Below are 26735 nucleotides of genomic sequence, written 5' to 3'. Positions count from 1 at the left end.
AAATTTTCGACATTTTTTTAATGGAGAAACGAATAAGGAAACAGTATTTTTTAAATAGGAGGAGTTTAAATCTCGTTTTTATTGGCCAAAAGTCTTTTATTTTTTTAGGGGGTTTAGACTAAGAGTTATATTTTAAAAAATAAAATATTCTTGCAATTTTTTTTAGTGGAGAAACGAATAAGGATACATTATTTTTTAAATTGGAGGTGTTTAAATCTCGTCTTTATTGGCTAAAAGTCTTTTTAGTCTCATCTTGAAAAAAATAAAGATTAATTAAAATAAGGCTGATACCTTTTGTGAATTTCTAATGTTTGTTTGTAGTTGAATCACTTCTTTATGGTGTATTTGCTGCTTAGAACCAAAATATATTTTTTACTCATTAATATTATTATATTATAATAATTAACAGGAAATGTGTAAACAAAACCATAGTATTATTTAATGAAATTCTCCAGTTATTAAAAATATTAGAAAATATTGTCTATTGCATTCGCAACTTGAAAATATACATCTTTGGAAGTCCTGCACTTGCGTGTTTGTGGTAGCCAATCAGAGAACTTCTTGGTGAACGCGTGAGGTTTCCCCCACTATTATAATACCGTCTAGGACGTGTGTGAGTAGCAGGCTCGTACATTGTTTAACCTGAACGCCAAAGAGCTTTATTAAAAATAGTTTACAATTGATTTAAGAAATCTGATTATTAACATTTTGCTTTCTCATATGTATTCGACATTTACAAACCGTAATTGAACAGTCATAATAGTATTTCTTTAGATTTGAATGTGAACTTTTATGTATTTTATGTAGTCTTGTTTTCTTGTCAATTATTGTTGAATGCGTTTGTTTTGTTTCACACATTTCAAATAATTTAGAGATTTGAACAAATTGCCTTACTTATATTTCATGTTTATTTGGAATTGTTTATTAAAAAGCCAAAAGAATTAATTTTTGTTATTTAGTTGATGTTTGTGCATAAATTATTATATTTAGTATACATAAAAATAATTTTTATCGAGTGTCTTTATATGTTTTGACAAAAATTATTTTTTTTATTGCTTATAATTAAGAAACAAAATGGCGTTCAGGCGTCGATTCTTATGTTACACATGTAACAGACAATTCCAAGGACAGCAAATGCGATTATTAAACGGTGTCGAAAATATTATTAGACGTCAAATTGCTATAACAATGAGAGAAGGTTTAAATCATCCTCCTCTTCCTGTTAATGAAGATTCCAAATTATGTTTTAATTGTTATACGTCAATAACGAACGAAATCAATGCTATGCAAGAAGATCCAAATTGTACAAGACTAAATGTAGTCCATCAGACATCGAGTCATTCTTGTATTATTTGCAATGCACAGGATAATGTGCAAAGACTCTCTGTTGAATGCAGAGTAAATGTCTTTATAGTAAGAAATATTTATGTACCCGAGAATGTGAGATCTTGTGCACATCATTTAGATGAAAACGGGCTTTTTCTTGGTCACTTTTTAGTCGATTTCAGGTACATTAATAGACCATATATTTTAAAAGGTAATATACTAGAATCATTTTTACAGAATCTAAGAGAAACTTCTACCAAAAAAGAAAGATTTTAAAGTGAAAATGATTTTACAGATGAAGAATTTGAATGCATTGCACCTATTACAAAAGAACAATTTCATGATCTTTATACTTACTGCGAACCAGTTCTCCAGTATGGAAACAATAGAGAAGTTTCGAAAAAGGATCTTATGACTTTTTTATGCAAATTAAGGCAAGGTTTACCCGATAATTTGTTAAAAATAATATTTGACTATCGTAGTAGACAAACTGTCAGTTTAGTTGTTGACAATGTTCGAAAATCTTTACTTCAAAGGTTTACTCGAGAGAATATTGGGCTTGAATCTATAACTAGACAAGACTTTATTGCAGCTCATGTCACGGAATTTGCTCAGCATTTATACAATGCTGATCCAGAAACTCCTAAAGCCATTGCAGCTATTGATGCAACATATGCATACGTGGAAAAAAGTTCAAACTTTCGCGTTCTTCGTCAAACATATTCGATGCACAAAAGCAAACATCTTGTAAAACCAACGATGGTGGTTGCACCAGATGGTTATATTTTAACTATTTTAGGGCCACACTTTGCAGATTCAAGAAATAATGATGCGCGAATTTTAGAAAGCGACTTGGATAAAGATGTAGACTCTTTAAGAGACTGGTTCGAAGACGGCGATATTGTTTTAGTGGATAGAGGGTATCGTGACGTAATGCCTCTTCTAGAACGGTTAGGAATCAATGTAAAAATGCCATCTTTTCTTAGACGTGGAGAAAGACAATTATTGTCTACAGAAGACGCGAATCAGAGTCGCATTGTCACTAAAAGTCGATGGATTGTAGAAGCCCGAAATGGTCATTTGCAACTGATATTTAAATTCTTTGCCAAAAGAATTGGTATCCATCATTTGAAAAAATTACAGAGCTACTACTGTATAGCAGGAGCTCTAATAAATAAATATCACCCTACTATTCAAATGGAAGGGGCAAATGCAGACCTTGCCAGACAAATTCTTCAAAGATCTCAAGTTCCTAATGCAGTTCAGAATCGAGTGCAGTTGGAAAATCTGCGGACAAGAAACGGACAATGGCGAAGACTTAATAATGGTCATGTAGGAGATTTCCCAATTGTAAGTATGGAATTTTTAAAAGAACTTATGATTAGTTGTTACCAAATCAACTTGGCGCCATCATATGCTCAAGACAAGATTCAAAAAGAAAATGACTACGAATTTCAATTGGATGAACATTTCAACGAACACGGGTTTCTAAGAATCCGTATGTATTCTCGATTCCGAAATAGTACAAAACATTATGTCTTCATAAAATACACCGTGCAAGAGCTAGAAGATGAGCCAACTGAAGAACCAATTAAAGGCTACTACTGTACATGCCAAACTGGAGCAAGAACAGTAGGATCATGTTCACATGTCGCATGTGTCATATGGTTCTCAGGTTTTGCCAGACATCAAGAACGTGTCAAATATCTAGACGAAGCTTTATTAAATATAATATTAGACGCAGATGGTAGAGAACCACCAAGGCAATACGAAAATCCGGTCGATTGAAATTCCAACCTTAATTGGCCGAATAACATGCTATTCTTGCCTTTGCTGGCTGGAAAATCGCCAATTCTGCATTAATTAGCCGAATAACATGCTATTCTTGCCTTTGCTGGCTGGACAATTATCAATCCTGCCTTAATTGGCCGAATAACATGCTATTCTTGCCTTTGCTGGCTGGACAATCGCCAATTCTGCCTTAATTGGCCGAATAACATGCTATTCTTGCCTTTGCTGGCTGGACAATTATCAATCCTGCCTTAATTGGCCGAATAACATGCTATTCTTGCCTTTGCTGGCTGGACAATCGCCAATTCTGCCTTAATTGGCCGAATAACATGCTATTCTTGCCTTTGCTGGCTGGACAATCGCCAATTCTGCCTTAATTGGCCGAATAACATGCTATTCTTGCTTTTGCTGGCTGGACAATTATCAATCCTGCCTTAATTGGCCGAATAACATGCTATTCTTGCCTTTGCTGGCTGGACAATCGCTAATTCTGCCTTAATTGGCCGAATAACATGCTATTCTTGCCTTTGCTGGCTGGACAATCGCCCATTCTGCCTTAATTGGCCGAATAACATGCTATTCTTGCCTTTGCTGGCTGGACAATTAACAATCCTAAAAACACTCAATTAACAAGTTGCAAGCAAATCTTAGCGATAATTATAATTTTATCAGAAAGGTTAATCCCGCCATCTTGAATTTATAAAATCTCACCTGAGATTTTTGTTCTAATCAGTCTCAAAAGCCCACGAGTAACAATTTTTTAAACAAATTGGTCGATTTTTTAAATAAGGACAAAAACATAAGTTAACATTTTTTAAAATTATATTACAACTTTGAGGCTTAATAACTCAAAAACTGTTCATTATCTTTAATTTTGCTATTTACATTTTTTGTTCAGGGGATCATAAACTACAAAATATAAAAGAAATTGGCTGAAAGCCAAATTCAATATAAAAAGTGCGTGGTCCTTTTCCGGAAGATTTCCGTAAAAAAAAATAAATTTCCGGAAATTTTCCGGAAGATTTCCGTAAAAAAAATTAATTTCCGGAAGATTTCCTTAAAAAAAAACAAATTTCCGGAAATTTTCCGGAAGATTTCCGGATGATTTCCGTAAAAAAAAAATAAATTTCCGGAAATTTTCCGGAAGATTTCCGTAAAAAAAAATAAATTTCCGGAAATTTTCCGGAAGATTTTCGTAAAAAAAACAAATTTCCGGAAATTTTCCGGAAGATTTCCGGATGATTTCCGTAAAAAAAAAATAAATTTCCGGAAATTTTCCGGAAGATTTCCGTACAAAAAAAATAAATTTCCGGAAATTTTCCGGAAGATTTCCGTAAAAAAAAATAAATTTCCGGAAATTTTCCGGAAGATTTTCGTAAAAAAAACAAATTTCCGGAAATTTTCCGGAAGATTTCCGGATGATTTCCGTAAAAAAAAATAAATTTCCGGAAATTTTCCGGAAGATTTCCATACAAAAAAAATAAATTTCCGGAAATATTCCGGAAGATTTCCGTACAAGAAAAATAAATTTCCGGATGATTTCCGTAAAAAGAAAAAATTTCCGGAAATTTTCCGGAAGATTTCCGTAAAAAAAACAATTTTCCGGAAGATTTCTGGATGATTTCCGTAAAAAAAAATAAATTTCCGGAAATTTTCCGGAAGATTTCCGTACAAAAAAAATAAATTTCCGGAAGATTTCCGTACAAAGAAAATAAATTTCCGGAAGATTTCCGAATAATTTCTGAACAAAAAAAAATTTCCGGAAATTTTCCGGAAAACTTCCGGAAGCCGCTTCCGGAAAGTTTCCGGAAACCCTTCCAGCTGGGAAGGTACTAGAAATTTTCATTGACTGCTTTTGAAACTCTCATGCAAAAGTACAAGACTGTTTTCAGTATTTTGTGTCGTATCGAAAAGTCAAGTACCGAGTCAATGAAAATTTCACGTACTTTTTTTTCCGTGTATAGAAATAATGTGAGTGATTATTAAATTAAGTGTTATTCAAATAATTAAAAATTCCGAAAACGTGCTGTGTGAAAAGTTGTAACAAGAAGAAATAAGATAAACACAGCACTATGACTATTACTTTTTGTTAACTTTTAATACACTTCATGCTACAGTTTACAAATTTTTTTGTTTTTAAAACTTTTTTTTTTAATAACTAAAAGATGTTTGAAAATATAAACACTTATATTTCATATTGTATTTGTATAGAATATATTTTCCCGTGTTTACGTGTGTAGCTGCGCAGAAGTCCGTGTGGTCTATTGCGGCGAAAACTTTTTTTGAAAGTAAACGCCTGACCATACATCAGCTGAGCGACTCAGCATTGCCATACCCCCACTACCGAAGTTTTACCTCCTGTCTCTAGTCTTCTTGGTTCACTGAGTATATAGTAAATTATTATTATAAATGCGATAGTAGATCGCATGCGTTGGCCTTGTGTGGACATGATGTCCTGTACATATAGCCATAGTATATAGTAAAGACTTCTCAAAAATAAAGCGCATGCGCAATTTGCAACTATCTTCGTCACTCTTGAAAGAACGATGAGAGAGATCATTATTTTGACGTGCGAGTTAGAAAGTGTGGTTATGTTTTATTGTTGACAACTGCAACTATACGGGAAAATCAAGATTTAAATAAGAAAAAACATTAATTCGCTTGCTGGGTGTAAAATCATGATACCTCGGATTAGCGTTGAAAAACATGATACCACGGATTTGATTTGAAAAACATGACATATCGTCGTTTGGTTTGAAGAACATGACACGTCGAAACAAAAATTTTTTATTGAAATTTTGTTTGGTACCACTGACCGCGAAATTTAAAATGATTTGTTATATTACATTTTTAAAAAATATATGATAAGAGATTAAAATCAAAGTAAAATCTTGCACTTTACTCATACACGGAAAAAAAAGTTCACGAATCTCTCGTGAACTAGTATATCACTTTTGGATGGGACACAAAATTTCAAAATTTTCATTCACTTTTGATTAGAAATGGCGAACGTCAACGAAAAACTGAAACAAAGTTAATGAATTTTTGATGAACTGTTAATGAAGAGTAGTTCGTCAAAAGTAGAGGTACAAGTTGACGAAAAAATCGTGAACTCGCGAGTTTCAGTAGTATGCGCAGTTCGTAATGCGCATCAAATATGGCTGATCAAGCATTCATCATTCAGTCGGTGTCATCGGTGTTTACATTCGGGCAAATTCTTTGATGAAAGTTATTATTTAGAATCAGTGTTTTTTATTACTTAGTGAATATTTTGTTTGCTAATTTCCTTTGTGAAACAAATAATTCATAAAATGAATTAAAAGTTAAGATAAGGGACTTTTTCTACTTTGCACGGTCCTGAGTTTTACAGCAGACAAAGCTAATCGTTTCGTTTGTCGAAGGACAGTGTATCTAGATTTAGCCGTGGCGGTTAGTTGTTAGAAATATTATGTTATAGGGTATAGGTACTAGGTTCGAATCCCATGAAGCGAATTACGAATTTTAATGGCGATAAAATTGTGTATTCTGTGTAGTTGGGTGCGTAATAGGCGTCAAGTTATCAAATTAAGGGGCCATCCATAAACCACGTAGCCTCTTGAGGGGGAGGGGGGGTCAATCAATTGACTACGACAAGAGGAAAAAATGGCGCTAATACATGTAATAGCGTACTACATGGGGGAGGGGGGGGGTCAAAATTCCCAAAAAATGGGGCTACGTGGTTTATGGACGGCCCTAAGTGAAATACTATAAAAAAGTAGTGTCTAAAAATTATTTTTTCTTGTTTTTAGCATTTTTTAAAAGTTCACGAATTTTTCGTTAACTTTGACGAAAAGTTCGGAAACCGTACTATGTTTCTAGTGAAGGAGTTGATGAAATTTTGACGAACTGTGTTTGTTGATTTTCAAGAATTTTGTGTCCCATCCAAAAGTGATATACTAGTTCACGAGAGATTCGTGAACTTTTTTTTTCCGTGTATAATTTTAAATATTTCACGACATGAAATTTATTTTAATTCCCTATATTAAAGAACCAGTTGAGACTAGTAGAAATTGAACATGGATCTACTGGTGTCTACTGGTTTTAACTTCGAAATCCGATTTATGTAACTGAAATGAATATCCAATATAAAATTGAAATGGATTTATTCTGGATTGTCCTCTTCAATTTTTGTTTCGACTTGTTTTAACATGGATTTCTAATCTTATAATTTCTACTTGCATTTCCAAGTTCGCACATACTAAAAGTATCAGCTTGCAATTCCAAATACAAAAATTAAGTTTAAGTATCTACTTGGTTCAATTTGGATTCTCGAATACTACATTCTACTTGACATGTCAAATTAAAAATCATCAAGCTAAGTTTAATTTGAATCGGGGATACATTCAGTTCTATGTGGAATTTCAAGTCTAAATTTAAAGAGTTTGATTTATAGCGAATTGGAAGTCACAGAATTGTTATTTTCGCCAATTGTTATTTTGTAAATTGTCATTTTTGCAAATTTCCATTCTTACAAAATATTAATTTTTTCACTGTTATTTTTGCAAACTTGCTTTCTTCGCATTAACAGTCTAAAGAATTGATAGATGCTTCTGCTAATTGTTAATTTTTGCGAAATTGTTTTGTTATGAGTTGTTATTTTTGGTAATTGTTGTTTCGCTAACTTGCATTTCCCTGTTTAAAAAAATTATTTAAATGGATAGGATTGGATAGAATTTTCTTCCTTCAATCCTTGAAATTCGAATCCAATTTAATCAAATATTAAAAATCCAATCCACTTCTATCCAAAGTAGAAAATTAAATCCATTCCTATCATAAGTTTTGATGTATTATCTATCAAAGTTAATAATATACTAAAATTCAATATTTTACTATCAAGAGTTTGGATACAAATTCTATCAAATTCTATGAATCGAAAAATCTTATAATTTTCTATCCATGAGTTTTGATTGAATACCTATCAAATTCTTTCCAAATGAAAATTTAATATTTCTCTATCCAAGATTTGGATACAAATTCTATCAAATTTTATGAGTCGAAAATTCTTATAGTTTTCTATCCATGAGTTTTGATTGAATACCTATCAAATTCTTTCCAAATGAAAATTTAATATTTCTCTATCCAAGATTTGGATACAAATTCTATCAAATTTTATGAGTCGAAAATTCTTATAGTTTTCTATCCATGAGTTTTGATTGAATACCTATCAAATTCTTTCCAAATGAAAATTTAATATTTCTCTATCCAAGATTTGGATACAAATTCTATCAAATTCTATGAGTCGAAAAATCTTATAATTTTCTATCTATGAGTTTTGATTGAATACCTATCAAATTCTTTCAACAAGAAAATACTATATTTCTCTATCAAAGATCTGGATACATTTTCTACCAAATCCTATTATCTGAAACGTCTTATAACTTTCTATCTATGAGTTTTGATGGAACACCTATTAAATTCCTTCCACATGAAATTTCACTTGTCATGTCAAATTAAAAATCAACAAGCTTGAGTTTGGATCTTGAATAATGTCATCTTGGTTTAATTTTATTCGGGGATGCATTCTATTTGGAATTTAAAGAGTTTGATTAATCGCGAATTGGAATTCATAAAATTGTCATTTTCGCCAATAGTTATTTTTGCAAAAAATTATTATTGCAAATTTACATTTTTACAAATATTTATTTTACTAAACTGTTATTTTGCAAATTTGTTACTTTTGCAAACTTGCATTCTTCGCAATTGACAGTTTTACAAATTGTTAGATACTTTTGCTAATTGTTATTTTTTCTTTTTTGCAAAACTGCTCTGTTATGAATCATTATTTCTGCTAATTGTTGTTTTGCAAATTTTATTTTTGCAAATTTGCATTTCTGGAATTGATATTTTTATGAATTTGTTACAGTTGCTATTTGTAATTTTGCCAATAGTAGGGTCAGACCGGCTAAACTGTGTTAAAAAATTTTCTCAATTTCATGCAATTTCACATGTAAAAATTCATTGTGTCACGTTTAGTGGAGACCCCCCCTCCCCCCAAAAACGTGACATCATTTGTGAACGCTCCCAATGTACATAACGAATTTTTTTATTAAAAACGCGCGCCAACTCCATAGTGGGAAAAAGTTGATTGTTGTGGAAAATTCAGTCTATAGAGGTCACAAATATTATTTGTTTTTAATAATTTTTTTTTTAAATGAAATTTTGTAAAATTGCGCACCGATCTGTGGCGGTAGAATTTTGAAAACTGTTAACAAATATTTTTTATTTAACAACATATATGAACAAAAGAGGAAAAAATTTCCAAAATATTAGTTAACAAATGCGTAGCAATAATATTTTTTAAAGTTAAGATATCAGATTTAATCTGATTGGTGCACAATTTTATAAACTTTCATTTAAAAAAATTTATTAAAAACAAATAATATTTGTAACTTCTAGACTGAATTTTCCACGACAATCAAATTTTTCCCATTGTGGAGTGGACGCGCGTTTTTAATAAAAAATTCGTTAGGTACATTCCAAATTGAAAATACCAAAATTGTTTATTAGGAGCTTCAAGAAAAGACTACTGAGTATACTTCCTATGAGTTTTATTGCATTTGGAGGGGTAGAGAACACAAAAATAATTCAAATTGTTTATAAAATTGTTATTAAAAATAGGGAATTTTTAAATTTACAATCATGCAAATATTTTCTTTTAAAAGAGTGAACAATTTTGTGTAATCAGTGTTAATTTTATTAATTTATGGTAAACGACTTTTGAGTTATTAATTTTTTTTAAAGTTTGTAATATTTTGTTAATGCAAAAAAATAACAAAAATTTCAAAAAACGATTAAAAGTGTTTTATTGTTTTGTTGTGAACTACAGAGTTTCATAAAAGTTTTAATATTTTAGAAAATCATTGAAATTTTTTTAACACAGTTGAGCTGGCCTGACCCAGTCATTTTGCGAATTTTAATTTTTACGAATTTTCTGTTTTTTATTTCGCTTAATGTTATTTTTTGCAAATATTTGCAAAAAATTACAAAGCGGTCAAATGACATTTGAGCAAAAATGTATTAAATATTTAATTAATATTTTTAACATAATAGCATATATTGCAAATCTCTATAAATATTTTAATTTCTGCTTGTATTTTTTTAGGTACTTACAAAAATTATAATATTTTACATAAACTTACGTTTTTCAAAGTTGCAGTTAATATAGACAGGTCGAAAAATATTTCTCACGTCGATTCGATAGCCGCGGTCGTTAAGCGTTTAGATAGATAGGTCATAGGTGCGGGGTTCGATTCCCATAGGGTACAAGTTTTAATTTAATTCCTCCAGTTTAATTTAGAATGTTTGTATGTTTGGAGTGTGCTAAGAATATAATGTTACTAATGGTCATAAGAATCTTTTATTATTTTTTCCACAAATTTTTTTTTAAAACTATGTTTTCAATCGGATACAATGGGAAAGAACTTTTTGTTATTTTTCGATACAGGATTTGATAGAATTTAAATCAAAAAATCTTATTGGATTGGAAACAATTTTTAATAATCAATTTTGATAGAATTTGATAGGACTTTCTTCGAAATCAGTGGGACAACGCATGGGACAATTTTCGGATAGACAAAGTATTGATTTGGATAGACTTTCTATTAAAATTATGTGATAGAAACTGATTGTAATTGTTGAAAATTTTTGATTCAGAAACAGGATTGAAATGGAAAGAAATTTTTTTCTTTCCATTTCTATCAAATTTTTTAAACAGGGTTCTCGAATTGATATTTTTATGAATTGTAACTGTTGTTATAAAAAATTATTTTACCTTATTCTCCTTCGACCTGACATATTATGAAGCGAAATTATTTATTTCATATAAGTTTCAAATATTTGACACATTTTAAATTTCGCGGTCAGTGGTACCAACCAAAATTTGAATAAAAATTTTTTGTTTTCGACGTGTCATGTTCTTCAAACCAAACGACGATATGTCATGTTTTTCAAATCAAAACCGAGGTATCATGTTTTTCAACGCTAATCCGAGGTATCATGATTTTACACCCAGCAAGCGAATTAACAAACTGCAAAGAGAAAAGTAAGTACAATATATTATAATATTAATAAATTGTAATATAGGTGTGAGTAGATATTAATAAAAAGATTATTTTTGTCGAACCGGAGTAATTCCAGTAATTCTTTTCTTTGTATGATAAAGTGAATGAATACAATATAATATAATGCTATAATCGCTATAATGCTAATATAATTAATATCTACTCACACATTTCCTATATTACAATTTATTAATATCATTTAATAGTATAATATATATTGTCAACAGTAAAACATAACCACACTTTCCAACTCGCACGTCAAAATAATTATCTCTCTCATCGTTCTTTCAAGAGTGACGAAGATAGTTGCAAACTGCACATGCGCGTTATTTTTTAAAAGTCACCCACATAGCACAATAGTATGAGGTAAGGTTATGTTGAGTACTAATCGTAAGGCTCATAAGGTTACACGATATTGCTGTGGTAGACCTGAGGTGAACTAAAAACTTCCGCCATGGAGGTAAGGTTACATGTTAAGCTGAGTCCAGAATGAGAGAGTCTGTGCACCGATGTTCATAGCTATAGGTATACTACAGCATGCTTTAGTATATCTATAGATATGAACATCGGTGCGCACCCTCTCTCATTCTGGACTCAGCTTTAGAGTGTGGTAAGTATATATGATAACCCTATATTAAAGAACCAGTAGAACCGGGTAGAATCAGGAGCCTACTTGCTTTAAGTTGGTTATTGTCACGTAAGTTCCAATTTCAAACCAGTAGATAAGTATTTTTAGCTGGTTTGAATTTGGAATGTCAAGTTCAAAATGAACTGGTCTCAGTTTGAACATTACAGTCAACAGGAAATTCCAAATAGGTTACATTGTACAACATGAACTTGTTTCAACTTGGATATCGATTCACAATTGGAAATCCAAGGTGGTAACAATTGAGCAGATATTTTTGAAAAAAAAATATTTGTGGAAAAAATAATAAAAGATTCTTATGACCATTAATAACTTTATATTCTTAGCACGCTCCAGACATACAAACATTTTAATTAAACTGGAAGTATTAAATAAAAACTTGTACCCTATGGGAATCGAACCCCGTACCTATGACCTATCTATCTAAACGCTTAACGACCGCGGCTATCGAATCGACGTGAGAAATATTTTTCGACCTGTCTATATAAACTGCAACTTTGGAAAACGTAATAAGTTTATGTAAAATATTATAATTTTTGTAAGTACCTATAAAAATACAAGCAGAAATTAAAATATTTATAGAGATTTGCAAATATATGATATTATGTAAAAAATATTAATTAAATATTTAATACATTTTTGCTCAAATGTCATTTGACCGCTTTGTAATTTTTTGCAAATATTTGCAAAAAATAACATTAAGCGAAATAAAAAACAGAAAATTCGTAAAAATTAAAATTCCCAAAATGACTGGGCCAGACCAGCTCAGCTGTGTTAAAAAATTTCATTGATTTTCTAAAATGTTAAAACTTTTATAAAAATCTGTAGTTCACAACAAAACAATAAAACACTCTTAACCGTTTTTTGAAATTTGAAATTTTTGTTATTTTTTTGCATTAACAAAATATTACAAAATTTTAAAATAATTAATAACTCAAAAGCCTTTTACCATAAATTAATAAAACTTACACTGATTACACAAAATTGTTCACTCTCTTACAAGAAAATATTAGCATGATTGTAAATTTAAAAATTTCATATTTTTAATAACAATTTTATAAATAATTTGAATTATTTATGTGTTCTACCCCTCCATAATTGCAATGAAACTCATAGGAGGTATAGTCATAGTAGTCTCTTTTTGAAGACCCTAATAAAAAATTTTCAATTTGGAATGTACATAACGTATTTTTTAATAAAAACGCGCGTCCATTCCACAATGGGAAAAATGTGATTGTCGTGGAAAATTTAGTCTAGTCGTTACAATTATTATATGTTTTTTATACATTTTTTTTAAATAAAAGACTGAATTTACCACAACAATCAACTTTTTCCCACTGTGGAGTTGGCGCGCGATTTTAATAAAAAAATTCGTTATGTACATTCCAAATTGAAAATACCAACATTTTTTTTAGGGTTTCAAGAAGAGACTACTAAGTATACTTCCTATGAGTTTCATTGCAACAGGAGCGGTCGAACACATAAATAATTAAAATTGTTTTTAAAAATACGGAATTTTTAAATTTACAATCATGCAAATATTTTCTATTAAAAGAGTGTAAACAATTTTGTGTAAATAGTGTAAGTTTCATTAATTTATTGTAAACGGCTTTTATGAGTTATTAATTTTTTTTAAATTTTGTAATATTTTGTTAATGCAAAAAATAACAAAAATTTAAAATTTCAAAAAAACGGTTAAAAGTGCTTTATTGTTTTGTTGTGAACTACAGATTTTCATAAAATTACAAATAATTAAAATAGCAACAGTAACAAATTCATAAAAATATCAATTCGAGAAATGCAAATTCGCAAAAATAAAATTATCAAAACAACAATTAGCAGAAATAATGATACACAACAAAGCAGTTTCGCAAAAAATAACAATTAGCAAAAGTATCTAACAAATTGTAAAACTGTCCATTGCGAAGAATGCAAGTTTGCAAAAATAACAAATTTGAAAAATAACAGTAAACTAAAATAAATATTTGTAAAATGTAAATTTGCAATAATAATTCTTTGCAAAAATAACAATTGGCGAAAATGACAATTTAAAGAATTCCAATTAGCGATTAATCAAACTCTTTAAATTTGAACTTGAAATTCCAAATAGAATGCATCCCCGATTCAAATTAAACCAAGATGACATTAATTCTTCACTGTGCTATATAAATTTGGAGTTGGAAGTTCCAAACTCAAGCTTGTTGATTTTTAATTTGACAGGACAAGTGAAATGTAGTATTCGAGAATCCAAATTGAACCAAGTAGATACTTGAACTTAATTTTGTATTTGGAAATGCAAGCTGATACTTGTAGTACGTGCGAACTTGGAAATACAAGTAGAAATGATAAGATTGGAAATCCATGTTAAAACAAGTCGAAACAAAAATTGAAGAGGATAAGATAGAACCATTTCAATTTTATCTTGGATATCCGTTTCAGTTACACGAGATCAAGCATTTTTAAAATGATTCTAGAAAGTTATTTAAATTTCTTTACAAGTTTAATTGTTGAAAAAGTAGATAATGTTAGTGACTTAGACGGGAAAGTTGTTAATTTATTACTTGCATTTCTTAATTACAAAAAAGAAAAATCATTTTATATCACTAAAAAGTAGTATTTTACACAATTTTTAAAAACTTACCTCCTTATCCTTATTTTTAATCACAAAAATTTTTTTCGTCTTTTAATTTTAAAAAGAGAAAAAAAGTGTTCTTCACATTGCACTTTTATTTTTCTGTATTATATAATGCGAAAATCTGTTAATAAACTATAACTACACTGTAAAAAAAGAGAGTTAAATTTTAACTCCCCAGGGGATTCTATAAAAGTCGCACCCATTGGGGAGTTAATGCCAGGGGAGTTAAATAAAGAGAGTTAAAGCTTCACACCTAAATGCTAACTCCCCAATGAAAAAATAACTCGCGCGGGTGTTGAATGAAGGGAGTTAGAAATTAACTCTCTTTTGGAGTTGATTTTTAACTCGAAAAATTTCACTCCAAACTCCCGAGTCCGTTAACTCCCTAAATTTTTTACAGTGTATATATGTATACTCAAGTATAAAATAGACTACCAACTCTCTCTCTCTCTCTCTCTCTCTCTCTCTCGTCACTCAATAGACTGCCTACTGGTTGAAAGAAACCCTTCAAACAATAGGCCAGGTACTCGAGCAGGCCTTTCGTTTCTCTTTAAATTTTATATATATATATATCTTTCAAATATCTTTCTGTCTTCTTCTTTCTAAACAAATAACATAAATCGGTCCCTGTTTATAACGCAGAAAATCTAACGCTATTGCTTTCTTTCTCTTTCGAGGATAAGCAACATTGGACTGTCTCTCTTTACCTAATTTGCATATCTACTCGTTTCATATTAAGGATAAATAGGATTTCCAAGTTAAAACCAGTAGAATTGCTACACGGAAAAGTTTTTCAATTTGGAAAGTAAGTTGACACCAGTAGATCCATGTTCAATTTCTACTGGTCTCAACTGGTTCTTTAATATGGGGAAGGCTATGGTAACCTTACACGTTAAGGTTGAGATAACCTTACACGTTAAGGTTGATGTAACCTTACACGTTAAGGTTGATGTAACCTTACACGTTAAGGTTGAGGTAACGTTACACGTTAAGGTTGAGGTAACGTTACACGTTAATGTTGAGTTAAGGTTATATGTCAAGGTTAAGGTAAGGTAATTATTAAGTTGTAAGGTTGAGGTAAGGTTAAGGTAAGGTAATTAATAAGTTGTAAGGTTAAGGAAAATATTGACAAAATAATTAATAATATAATAAATAAATATTAAATTAGAAAGTTAAGTTTGTTGCTCTTCTCTATTTTGGAAACCTGACATGAAGCAGAAAATTTTGAAAACAGATTTGGGGGGACTGGGATTCGAACTCGGGATCGACGCGCATAAACCTCCCAGGCGCGAAAGACCAGTGCTGACGATGGGTTGAAACTTGACTGAGTCTTGAACGCCCAGCGTGGGTAACCCAGAGTTGAAGCAGTCTTTATATCATTGTCACTCAATATTGGTTCAGCATGGGACACCAATGTTGGTCCCATGCTCGATTTAACACTCGGTCAATCTTCGTGAGTGGAGCTTCAACATCCAGTCTTTATTCAAGCTTGAATCAATCTTGATAGTTTATTTATTACCGTGTGCACTTAACAATATTAGATATAAATACTTATAAATTATTTAATATTAAAATATTATTTCTGATAATTTTTAGTAATTTTTTATACTATTTAAAAATTATTATTATTAATTATTATTAAATAATATAATAAGTATTATTATTATTGTTATTAAGATATCAATTGGTAAATAAATATTAATATTTATTTAGTGTATAATATTTATATTAATTACATAAGATTCATATCAATAAAGTTAAATTATTATATATTATTTTTTTTCTTGCACAGAGTCAAATTATTATTTCAAAGTTCAAGAGTTTCGTTTATCTGAAAAATTTTCAGTGAAAAAAATGCTCATTAGGTAGTAATAAATATTTATGCCTAGTACTTTTACACTAGGTTTAACTGTTTACTGAATATTATCAAAAATATATTTTTCGTCAAACGCGCGCGACTAAACACAAATAACCTTGAGACGTTGCGATTGTCGTGCTCCCACCATCCCATCTACTCAATGCTTTCCCCTCATGACGTCACATGCGGGGAGTGTATTGAGTAGATGGGATGGTGGGAGCACGACAATCGCAACGTCACGCTGTAAAGTCTCAAGGTTATTTGTGTTTAGTCGCGCGCGTTTGACGAAAAATATATTTTTGATAATATTCAGTAAACAGTTAATCCTAGTGTAAAACTACTAGGCATAAATATTTACTACTACCTAATGAACATTTTTTTCACTGAAAATTTTACCGATAAACGAAACTCTTGAACTTTGAAAATAATAATTTGACACTGTGCGAGAAAAAAAATAATATATAATTTAACTTATAAAATTATCAGAAAAAATATTTTAATATTAAATAATTTATAAATATTTATATTTAATATTGTACAGTGCACACGGCAATAAAGGAACTGAATATTGTAACAAGATTGACCGAGTCTTGAATCGAGCATGGGACGAACATTGGTGTCCCATACTGAGTGACGGCACTGGCATTGATATAGTAGATTAGGCGAGAAGCCTTCCAGCCATCTGTGGCCGAGCGGTTTAAATGCGTGCGTTGAGAACTTCCGGTATGCGTTAGGGGGGCGGGGTGCGTGAGTTTCGATCCCACATGCGAGCGAATATTTTTCATTCTTTGTTATATAAGCGTTTATATAAAAAAATAAAATTGTGTGTTGTGTCGTGAATAAAAAATGTGAACATGTTTATAAATAATGTTAAAAGTATGTTAAAAATCAAGAAAAAAATGTAACGATTAACAGAAAAATTGTCTTTTTTTACTAAAATTATTTTTTTAAAATTACTATTCAAATGATATTTATTGTTAGTAATATATTCTTATTTATATGAAAATAATATAATATTATTACAAATAATAACTTATTGTCATTAAATATATATGTATATATACGCACATGAATTAAAATAATAACAATAATATTTATTATTATTATTAATAATTCATATATTCACATTATATTGAATAAACGTGAGAAACGAGTAAATTTGGGAACAGTGGAAGCAGTCTTGTTTCAGTCCTGCATTAGGCGTCCGCAGCATTGATTGAGCATTGATGTCCAATGCTGAATCAAGGCTCGCGCTGCAGTCTGGAATCAGTGTTACATTAAAGCTTCGATCATTCCTGCTCTCGCTGATTCACTCATGCTCAATCAATGTTGACCAATGCTCGGCCAATCTTTATAAAGCCTGAACTCGGCGTCACTTCGTGCCTGGGCTAACATCCTAACTAACTGAGCTAAGTGGAGAACTGGTAGCAAGAAAATTAATTTTGCCTTTAAGGAGTTAATCATATTCTTGGTTCACCTTAAAGGCAAAATTGATTTTCCTTCTGACAGTTCTGTGCTTAGCTCAGTTAGTTAGAATGATTGGTTTATGCGCGTCGATCCCGGGTTCGAATCCCAGTCCCCCCAAATTTGTTTTCAAAATTTTCTGCTTCATGTCAGGTTTCCAAAATAGAGAAGAGTAACAAACTTAACTTTTTAATTTAATATTTATTTATTAATTATATTATTAATTATTTTGTCAATATTTTCCATAACTGGTAAACTTATCACAACCTTACCTTAACCTTACAACTTATTAATTACCTTACCTCAACCTTGACATATAACCTTACCTCAACCTTAACGTGTAACGTTACCTCAACCTTAACGTGTAAGGTTACCTCAACCTTAACGTGTAAGGTTACATCAACCTTAACGTGTAAGGTTATCTCAACCTTAACGTGTAAGGTTACCATAGCCTTATCATATATACTTACCACACCCTAACATATAACCTTACCTCCATGGCGGAAGTTTTTAGTTCACCTTAGGTCTACCACAGAAATATCGTGTAACCTTATGAGCCTTACGATTAGTATTCAACATATAGGCCAGTCGGTGAGTGCAAAAACTGCCCAAAAATGCAAACAGCAAAGTCTCAACGGTTTCTGGTAGTTTGGGGGCTCCTTATAAGAGCCCCACAGTTTGCTCTCGATTTCCGGGTGCGAAAAACAGTGTAAACAATCGCCAAAGTTTGTAAAACATGGTTTTTCGATGCTCGTTGCTTCCGGTTAAGTTTTAGGGGAAAAAGTTGTTATTGAAAGTTATAGAGCTTGGAAATACCTTTCAAATGATGGGTCATATGTTAAAAAAGGTTAATTAGTTTAGTTGCAAATGAATTTAAACCATTAAAAATAGCACTTCTTTAATTGTTTAATAACTTTGTTAATAATTATCGAATTTGTTCATAACTTACCAGGAAAGTTCTCCTTGCGTAGCTGAATAAATCCCAAAAAAAATTAACTAGATCGGAGAAATAGTTTATGCATAATTCCATTTGTTAACTAAAAACATGTAATTTTTCAACGGAATTTCCCCACTTTTGGTACATCGAATTTCGATTTTTTTTTTGGAAAGTACACTTAAGAAGTCAAACTTTCATCCTATTTAAATGGCCAATTGATTTTTTTTTATCTAAGTGCATAATAAAAAGGGGTAAAAAAAGAGTGTGTTTTTTTGTCATAAACAAATGGAATTACTCAGCCAATTTTCACTTTATCAATTAGCTATAAACGGCATAAAATTCCATTTGTTTCCACAAAACTTTTCAAAAAAAAAATCCGACTTAACTTGAAGGGGGGGGAGTTAACTTTTTTTAAAAAAAAATTCCTGAGAAGTTAATTATTAATATTTTTTATTAAAACTCGCACGACTTTTAGTTCAAAACATGTATTTTATGAAAAAAAATTAAACTTAACGTTTTGTGCTTTTATTTTTCATTTATATCAAGACAGTGAAAGTACTTGAATATTTTTTCAACCCTTGGACGGCGGAGTGGGGGAACTCGGTACGCGGGAATTTCGCCCGCCACAAACAGAATTCAGCCGTCAAATTCACAAAAATGGTCATAACTTCGTTAATTATTGACCGATTTTAATCTTTTTTTTTTAATTCCATGTATTTTTTTATGCTGAATCCAAATATGAATTTATATATTTTTTAAATAAAATATTTTTTGTAGAAATAAAAAACTTAAACTCGATGCTACACGCTTATTGGTAAATAATTTCAGTTTTTTTTTTAAATAACATTATTTTAAATTAAATGAAATAAGATGTACGAAGAAAAATTTTTGTTATATATAATAAATAATAATAAAAATTTGTTGTTAAAAAAATATTTTTTTATTTCTACAAAAAATATTTTATTTAAAAAATATATAAATTCATATTTGGATTCAGCATAAAAAAATACATGGAATTAAAAAAAAAAGATTAAAATCGGTCAATAATTAACGAAGTTATGACCATTTTTGTGAATTTGACGGCTGAATTCTGTTTGTGGCGGGCGAAATTCCCGCGTACCGAGTTCCCCCACTCCGCCGTCCAAGGGTTGAAAAAATATTCAAGTACTTTCACTGTCTTGATATAAATGAAAAATAAAAGCACAAAACGTTAAGTTTAATTTTTTTTCATAAAATACATGTTTTAAACTAAAAGTCGTGCGAGTTTTAATAAAAAATATTAATAATTAACTTCTCAGGAATTTTTTTTTAAAAAAAAGTTAACTCCCCCCCCCCCTTCAAGTTAAGTCGGATTTTTTTTTGAAAAGTTTTGTGGAAACAAATGGAATTTTATGCCGTTTATAGCTAATTGATAAAGTGAAAATTGGCTGAGTAATTCCATTTGTTTATGACAAAAAAACACACTCTTTTTTAACCCTTTTTATTATGCACTTAGATAAAAAAAATCAATTGGCCATTTAAATAGGATGAAAGTTTGACTTCTTAAGTGTACTTTCCAAAAAAAAAATCGAAATTCGATGTACCAAAAGTGGGGAAATTCCGTTGAAAAATTACATGTTTTTAGTTAACAAATGGAATTATGCATAAACTATTTCTCCGATCTAGTTAATTTTTTTTGGGATTTATTCAGCTACGCAAGGAGAACTTTCCTGGTAAGTTATGAACAAATTCGATAATTATTAACAAAGTTATTAAACAATTAAAGAAGTGCTATTTTTAATGGTTTAAATTCATTTGCAACTAAACTAATTAACCTTTTTTAACATATGACCCATCATTTGAAAGGTATTTCCAAGCTCTATAACTTTCAATAACAACTTTTTCCCCTAAAACTTAACCGGAAGCAACGAGCATCGAAAAACCATGTTTTACAAACTTTGGCGATTGTTTACACTGTTTTTCGCACCCGGAAATCGAGAGCAAACTGTGGGGCTCTTATAAGGAGCCCCCAAACTACCAGAAACCGTTGAGACTTTGCTGTTTGCATTTTTGGGCAGTTTTTGCACCCACCGACTGGCCTAATGGAGAGTCTACAATAGGTGCAAAAGGCAAGAAGTGCAAGTGCGAACCAATGCTAAATGTATAGGAATCGCACTTGCACTTGGACTTGCTACCTACATATTTGCACATATTGTGGACTCTCCATAATAACCTTACCTCATACTATTGTGCTATGTGGGCATTACTACTCAGTGAACCAAGGCAGAATTCTGGCACCAGTCTAACTAGGGGATACGCTGGAGAGCAGTCTCCTTATTATTACTCCGTGCCATGCGGTCTCACTTGCGTCCCACGAGTTAAGAGTCAGCAGCGCGTTACACGCCCCTTTAGAGTGCGCAGTTGATCCAAATTTGAATTGCGATACACAACCTCCAAATGAACAGCAGTGCACCTTCTTTTCTCTCAGTGTGCGTACTCTGAAAGGGGCTTGTAACGCGCCCCCGAGGGCGCGCTGCTGACTCTTTTCTCGCGGTCCCACAAATCAAGTCAACAGCACGCTCTCGAAAAAGTCAGCAGTGCGCTCTCAGGGGCGCGTTACACGCCCCTTAGTACGGAAGCGCCTACGCGCCACGAGGCAAAGAGAGGAAACCTGTTTCTGCTAATGTCGTTTTAGCTTGTGAAACATAGGAACACGTTTGATGGTTCGCTGGTTCGGTGGTTCGATGATGTAATTGTTGCTAAATAAAGAATTTAAAATAAGAAATAAAAATGAACCAAATTAATTTAAATTGACAATTTTAATGTAATAAAATATTTTTTAGGTATTATTTATAACAGATATTAATTACGAGGTAAATTAGGTGCTTTAAAAAAAATCATATATTTTGAGGTTATAAAATGTGTTATGAAAAAGTAATAGAAAAAGGTCAACATTAGGCCTTAAATGTGATAACATTTTATAACCTCAAAATATATGATTTTTTTTAAAGCACCTAATTTACCTCGTAATTAATATCTGTTATAAATAATACCTAAAAAATATTTTATTACATTAAAATTGTCAATTTAAATTAATTTGGTTCATTTTTATTTCTTATTTTAAATTTTTAATTTAGCAACAATCACATCATCGAACCACCGAACCAGCGAACCATCGAACGTATTCTTTAATATGAGCGGTGAGCGCCTTTGGGCCTGTCACTGCTACCCGATTGGTATTAGCGCATGCGTTTAAGCGCTCGGCGATAAAGGTACACTCTCACCTCTACTGCTTGCCTGCGCAGGCAGGCGCAATGAGAGTGAGAGAGAAAAAACATTTAATTTGAATTTTTGACTCTCTTACTCTTATGTGTTACCATGACAACTTGCAGGCAGGCAGGCAGTAGGAGCTGTGCTTGCGCCTTTACACTTGCAATCAGAATACTTTATTTGTTAAAAATTGAATCAGTTTATTTTGAATAGGTACTTAATTTTTCGCTACATATTTGATATAATTACACAGAACCAAAAAGGGAAATTGAGGTAGACATGTTCTAAGCATAGGTGAGCTTTATGTTTTTTGGGTCGTTGATTACGATGCCGTTGTCCGTATGACCTTATCACGTCAGCATCAAGGTCAACTTAAGGTCAAACATCTCATTTTGCAATATTTAATTTTTTTGACCCCTGATTCGGAAAGAGCGGAAAATTTTACGTCCGAATACGTTTTGACCATATTTATGAACCAATATTTAAGGGGACATTTCAGTTCAAAATGTCAAAAAAATCGATTTTTTTTCTTTTTTTTCGGATTTCTTATAATAGTGTCAAGAATACTCTCCTAAAATATTATTTTATTGCGGATAAGCAATCGAATGATTTAAATGTTTTCTTATTTGCATTTTTTATGAGACAAACAAAAATGTATTTGGTGTTGCTGATCACAAATTAGATATCAAATTTTCAAAATTCAAAATGGTGGATCCAATATGGCGGAAAAGAAAATTTTTATATTTTAAATAATTGTAGATATTACAATACATAATAAATGACTTATAAAAAACGAAACGAAAATTTCTATCAATACACAGATATTTTTTATATTTTAATTTTTTTTTCGTTTAATTTTTTTTTCGTTCACCATATTGCATCCGCCATTTTTAATTTTGAAAAAATTATGTCATATTCGTAATCAGCGACCCCAAAAACCCCCCGTAAGTAACGATTTTCAAGCAGATCTAATGATTTTGAAAAAAATGGCCGCCATATTGGATCCGCCATTTTGAATTTTAAAAATCTGATTCCATATTCGTAATTAGCGACACTAAAAACAAAGTCTTCCTTTAAGCCCGAAATTTGTCTTTTTTCAAGGTGTAAACGGAAGTAGACCATGTTGGCTGAATGTCAGTAATGATTAGAAGTTTAAAAAGAATACTCCCCAATTGATACAAGTAAGGTGTTAAATGAACTGAAATTCAACTGTAAGCTAGTAAGAAGGCTATAATTTAGCCAAACCATCTAGCTAAATTTCAGCCTTCTTACAAGCTTACAGTTGAATTTAAGTTTATTTAACACCTTACTTGTATCAATTGGGGAGTCTTCCGTTTACACCTTGAAAAAAGACAAATTTCGAGCTTAAAGGCGGTGTCAAAGTCGATGCGATTTTTCCATTGAAGCTCAATGCAAAAATCCAATCCACTTTGACACCGCCTCAAAGAAAGACTTTGTTTTTACAGTGTATGTTCATATTCTTGAATAAAATAAACATATGTCACATTTAATTTCTTATAACAAACAACAATTATTAAATCTATCAGTGGAAATTTCTCTCTTTAAGATAAAGAATTAAATGCTAAAGCACATATATATTAGGTGAAATTAAGATTATAAAATGTTTATAAACTTGTTTATAATCGAATTAAAATATTAACATACTAATAAAACTAAACTTTCTGTCTAAGATTCACCAATTATAAATATAATTTATGGACTTATATATTATTAATAAAACACGAGTCAAAAGTAAACCGACAAACCGGCGACGCGACGCGCTATTCAGACTTTTCATGCGTCCCTTGTGACGTCACAATAAACTTTTTCAGCCTCGCCAGACTTACAGTCAGCTGTTAGCGTACCTTATTAGAAGTTAACTTCATCTAACTTTTTATTAATAGCATTGGATCTGAAATTAAGTCCGGTGTATTACAAATAAATTACAAACTGAGTTTTATTTAAGTAAGAGTACAACTAACTTTAATTTTCAGTTAGTTTTTACACGGAAAAAAATTTCCTGTGAAAATTACAAGATTTCCTGTGCCATCTATGAACGGCGGTTGTAGTATCCACAAACGGCTGAGTTTGGGAAATACACAAACCAGAATGGGTCTTGTCACAAACTTCAGTTTATGATTCCAACAGCTTAAACAGTCACGCAGCAGACGACAAGCAGACGTTCACTTGAATTTTCTTGCGCATGCGTGGATTTCTTGGTGTAAGGTAGTCCAAGTTGGGTGGGGGAAATGCAATATGGCTGACATCAGCTGATTTACCGGAGGACAAACAATGCATTGAATTCAATGGGACAAATTAGTTTTTTAACCATAACTTTTTAAATATTCATTTTTGAACCATAGTGTAATGGAAAATTATTCTTTATTTATCGAAATCTATTTTTTAAAACAATAAAACCAAAAAATTTAATTTTATTGTTTTAAAAAATAGATTTCGATAAATAAAGAATAATTTTCCATTACACTATGGTTCAAAAATGAATATTTAAAAAGTTATGGTTAAAAAACTGATTTGTCCCATTGAATTCAATGCATTGTTTGTCCTCCGGTAAATCAGCTGATGTCAGCCATATTGAATTTCCCCCAACCAACTTGGACTACCTTGTTATAACAGATTGGTTTGTGGTACACACAAACCAGCTTGTTGGAAACACAAAACTCGCCTGCATAATGCACAACTTAACCTATTTGTATATTTTACGAAAAAGTTTGTGTTTTCTATAAGAAATTTTTTTCCGTGTATGATTATAAATAAAGTTGATAGCTTAAGATAAGTCAAAAATTAAAACTAGCCACCATTAAATTTAAGACTTTGTTTTTACTGTGGACCTCAAAAACCCCCGAGTAACAATTTTCAAGCAAATACGATGATTTTTTTAAAAAAATTTCGAAACTTATGAACAAAAACTTTAAATGCGTTTTTCTCAAAATGTCTTTTTTTGATCTGGTAAGAGTGATATCTCGAGTTCTTCTGAAGCTATTTTAAAAAAACAAACAGCTTTTGATTTAGCGTCATCATGCCTATAAGTGGAACCTCAAAAACTGGAAAATTTCCAACTCCCCTTTATTTTATAAGAGAAATTCTGAATAAAAACATCTTTCTTTTGCATATTTTGGGGAAAAAGTACTCTAAAAAAAGGGGGGAAGAAAATTCCACTTTTTGGAGGTTCCACACCTAAAGAAATATCTAACGAAGAGAATGTCACTTCGTTTTTGGTTTTATCTGTTTTAGAAAGTTTGGAATCGATCTTACCACCGAAAATGGGCATTTTCGAAAATGGCGTATATCGCCGTCATTTTGAAATAAAAATAAAAAATTTTTTTTTTACAGATTCTTAAATAAATTATTTATTACATGAAAAAGAAAATGTTTAAATAAATGTCATAGTTATTTTAATAATATATACTAAAAAGCCTTCTTTTTGCCTGTTTTGAACTGGAATGTCTCCTTAAAGGCCAATTGAAGGTCATCTTTGTCCAGTGTTAGAAAAATGAAATATTTCGAACTAAGGTTCTTGACCTTGACGCTGACATAATGGAGTGATATGGACACCTGGATCGTAATCAGCGACTATAAAAACATAAAAAGCAATTTGTTTTAAAATCCATTCCTAGCTAACTTTCCGGAGAAGAGAATGAAATTAAAATTTGACCTTCTAGATGACCTCCATTTGACCTTGAAAGTTGGTTTCCTTTCTTTCCGAATCCGAGGTTAAAAAAACTAAATATTGCAAAATGAGGTGTTTGACCTTGAGTTGATAAATTGACCTTTATGCTGACGTGATGATGGTCATACGGACACCGGCATCGTAATCAGCGACTTCAAAAACATAAAGGTCACGTATACGCTTAGAGCATGTCCACCTCAATTTCCCTCTGTGGTCCTGTGTTATATACATAGGGTGATGTGGGGTGATGTGCAACGTTTTTTTCGTTGGACGAAAAACATGTCAAATAATTAAATTTTTAAACATTTCAAAATTGAATGAGTTAGAGGCATTATAATAGAATATTCCTGCATTATTAGATTTTCAGAATTTTAAATTTTTCCTACAAATGTTTCGCTTTTTCAAAAACGTCTGTTTTTGCATTTTCCAAAAAAGTTGGGGTAATGTGCAACACCAGTAAAATTCAGGTATGTAATGCATTAAATATCGATGAAAATCTCTTTAATTATTAATTTCAGGCTTTTTCAATGCAAACTAATCAAAATCTGCCACAAAAAAATTTACTAAGGTATAGTTGACCTCTAAAAAGTGGAGATTTCACCAAAGAAAAAAAAATTTTTTTGTTCAATTTTTTATTTATTCATAGTAGCTGAATAAGGAATATAATTAAAAGAAAATAACTAAGCATTTTTTATTGATCATGTGAATCGCAGTTATGGCACGTAAATAGTATATTAAGCAACAAGGGTATAAAGGCAGCCATTTGTTTACGGTGATTTTTGTGACACGAGTGGAGGTCGAGGGCGCCGTAGGCCCCGAGACCGGAACAAGTGTCTCAAAAATCATCGTAAACAAATTAGCTGCCTTTATTCCCGTGTTACTTACGATATTTTTTATTCCTAATGCACAAAAGTGGCGATTCAGATAGCAGACGACAGGGAATAAAAGTCAGTCACTTGTTCGACTTATATGGCGGCCGTTTTCTCCCTTGGACAAAAATAACGCATGGGATCAGCGGTTATGTTTGCACATGGGAGAAAAT

At 31.3% G+C, this 26735-nt stretch overlaps 1 protein-coding gene across 1 annotated transcript in view; it reads left to right on the top strand.

The window, feature by feature from the left end:
* The window catches only part of LOC122499090 (membrane metallo-endopeptidase-like 1), a 78210-nt gene that overhangs the window by 46345 nt on the left and 5130 nt on the right, over positions 1-26735 (top strand). The window lies entirely within an intron of this gene.

The sequence above is a fragment of the Leptopilina heterotoma genome, unplaced genomic scaffold (assembly GCF_015476425.1).
Source record: "Leptopilina heterotoma isolate Lh14 unplaced genomic scaffold, ASM1547642v1 Lhet_165, whole genome shotgun sequence".
In the NCBI taxonomy this organism is placed as follows: domain Eukaryota; kingdom Metazoa; phylum Arthropoda; class Insecta; order Hymenoptera; family Figitidae; genus Leptopilina; species Leptopilina heterotoma.
Note: the sequence above shows the minus strand (reverse complement) of the source record. Positions and strands in the feature narration are given on the sequence as shown.